Source organism: Phasianus colchicus, chromosome 2, assembly GCF_987193195.1.
Source record: "Phasianus colchicus chromosome 2, bPhaCol1.hap1.1, whole genome shotgun sequence".
Classification (NCBI taxonomy): Eukaryota; Metazoa; Chordata; class Aves; order Galliformes; family Phasianidae; genus Phasianus; species Phasianus colchicus.
The window spans coordinates 14442032-14445332 of NC_143437.1; positions in this window are offsets into that span (position 1 = coordinate 14442032).

The window sequence follows — 3301 nt, forward strand, 5'->3', positions numbered from 1 at the left end:
CTTTCCTGGGCTGCAGCAGACTAGGAATGTTCCACTGTCTCTAGAGCTGGCCAGTACAATATGGCTGCCCCTGGGCACATGTCACTTATTGGCTACTCTGTCCCATTAGGTACCTCCCACAGCCCTGGAACTGGAATTCATCACTACTGTTTCGGAGTCTGCCTTGCCTCTCCTAATGGCCACAGTCAGCTCTGCACTGTTTCCAGTCTTATAAGAAATTGAAACTACTCAGTTAACTACAAAGCTCAACTTGATGTTAAATTCATCAGATTCATCATAGAGGTTTCTTAATTATTTCTTACTTGTGACGGATAAGCATAACACTGTGCAAAATGACTAGACATGACCAGACAGCATTCAATGGGGTCTTGGCGTTGAAAGCCAAATCCAAAAATTGCCCCAAACCAAGTTCTCTCCTCTATGTACACAGTCAGTGACTTTCTTGAGTACTTTGTCTTCTTACAATCTTTTACCAGTTACAGTCTCTTGCTTGCTAATAATTCAGTTACTCTACTCAGACAGTAAACTTATTCTATCAGTGTTCATAAGCAAGACAACTATTTAGTTGATGCTGCATATTTTTAAGTGCTATACCGTGATTGCTTTTGCTCTACAGTTTCATCCCACAGTATCACAGGTGGCTTGCATGGACCTCATTTCTTCAAGAGACTATGGATACCCCTGTCTATTATCAAGCTTCGCTGTCATATTGCCTATTATATCATCTACAAAACTTGAACAACAATTTTTGAAGCCTCCTCTGAGCACAACATTAGTTATTCCAGTCCACTGCAGAATGCCACAGCCTTAGATCCAGGCAGTTGTTTTTTTTCAGGTCTGGGCTCCTATATATATGTATATGACGAAGGTAGAGGAAAGGAAAAGAAAGTCTGTTCTCCTATGACATTACTAACATGAAAATTGCATCCACTTTCTTACATTAAGAAGCTAATTTTCAGTCAAATGTACTGGAATTGTATTTTGCATCTTAAGCTTCTCTAGCAGAATTAAAGTTATATTGAATCTTACTCTTGCCCACTCTTATCTCTCAGCCATGACAGCAGTCAGGATTAACTGGAGAGTGAACTGAAATTATTTATTAAAAGTTTGATCCAATATCTTATTTTTACAAGTCAATACTTGCCAATGTTCTTTACAACAGGTTCCAAGTTATTTTCCAAACTCATACAAACTTTGACTAAAGCTGAATATAACGAGCATAAGTAATGTTACAACAGTATGCAACTTTGCCCTGATAACTGTGACTTTACAGGTAAAAATAGCTGATCTCTATAACTGCAAGTGCTAATGTTGAGTCTGTCTCTTGTTCCAATGCTATGGAAAAAGCCCCTTTCTCTTTTCCTCTACTTGAATCCATACATATTTGTCACTCAGTTTTTGATCATCAACAGTGTTTCCTTATAAGCCCTGATCAGACATAAGGACAAGACTTTAGGTTTGATGTTCATTACTGAACTTCAAATTTTATTTTTGTGCATTAGTTCAGCAATAACCAAAATATAGTTTAGATATTCTAATAGCAATCTAATTCAGCTGTAATGTTGGTGGTAAAAGTCTGTTTTACAAGAAAGGGACTTTTCAGGTATCACAAGTATTTGGATATTCATGTTCAAATGCCAATGCTATTCACAGCTGCGCTTCAAACCCACTTAGGTTGGACTACTCAATTTAATTCAAAGATAACGTAAACAGTAAAACTGTTTTAAACTGTTTTAAAGTAAATGTCAAGACCTCTGGCTGACAATTAACCTCCAACATTAATCTGAATTAATTATAAAATTGTTTGTATTTAGCAGCTAAAATAATTTGCCATCAATGATATTACAGAAAAAATATTTTTTATTGCCTTTGTAGTGGCGGATAATTCCTGACTAACATAAATGAGAGAATCAAGGGCTGTAGTGCACTGCAAAAGGGATCTGGGGAGACCAATAGCTACTGAGGAGCAGGAAACCAGAATACCATTTCTGTTTTCCTCTTTCCCAGGAGAAGAGCAGTAACTATACATTAGCTACCCTGCTCTTGTTACTACTGAATTTAAAGAATAACAACAAAACAGGCTGGATGGGCTCATGATGAAACTGTTCAGAACTAAAGAGCATCACATGCATTCCTTGGCATCTTAAAATAATCTCCCAGGGGAACAGTCCAGTTCTTCTTTGAAACTGAAGACTGCATGAATGCCAAATAAAGTTTTCATGTACTGACTAATCCACTATCCACCATTTTGCCAGCTTGCTTCCAGTTCTAATGCCCTCTGTCTTTTCTTTGGCCCGACTAAACCACTCATTGTCCTTTGGAGTTGCTACATACGTAACAATAGCTTACACGTTCGTAACAATAGGTTTCACTTGTGGAGTTTCCCCCATAGAAGACATTGTGCAGTGGCCCTTCTTCTGCTTTTAACATGCACATACAGCCTTGTCCCCAGTACTTTCAACATGAGCTTTCTATGCATTTAGATCTAATTCTGTGTATCTGAAAAAATAATCTGTGTGATGCATAAGAGACATTGGAAGGTGTACTTCCTGGCTGTTAATAACAGACATTGAATCAAGCCTCTCCTATCCCTAGGTAAGACATTTTTGCACTAGAACTGCAGCTGTAGTGGCTTAAGGAGTTAAAAATTCCACATTATATCATAAAAACATACAGCATTAAATAGTCCTACTGTTCAGAAGGAATAGATCTGCTATGACTCATGAGCTGGCAGAAAATTTATCAGAAAGTTAATTTTTCAAGGGAAAGCCAGACCTTTAAAATCTTTCATAGACTTTTTTTTTGACAGAAATGTCAGTTTCTGAATAAACAGTGGATGCCTGAAACATGGTAAATAGTAGACTAAAATGAATACACATGAGGAAATAACCACTCAGATTCAAATATATGAAAGACCAGAGAGAAGTGATTTTGAAGCTCTTTGATGACAATTCATAGTTGAAGTGTATCATTTAGGGATTAAATGCTTCTACCAAACCTCAACCTCGCTTGTGAAGATAATCCTAGTTTGCTTATTGTCCAAGCACTGATTTAAATCACTATACTGGCTATCACATTTTCTATGAAGTTATTTTTTAAACTTTAAAAAAATTAATCATCTCTACACCAACAAAAAACATTAAGAAACCTGCTCACACACAAGCTCCACACAGTTTCATATTAACCAGAATCTTTCTTTTTCTTTTTCTCTTTCTCTTTCTTTTTTTTCTTTTTCTTTTTCTTTTTTTTTTTTTTTTTTTGGTGTGTGGGTGTGTCACATATATATAGTCATATAAACAAA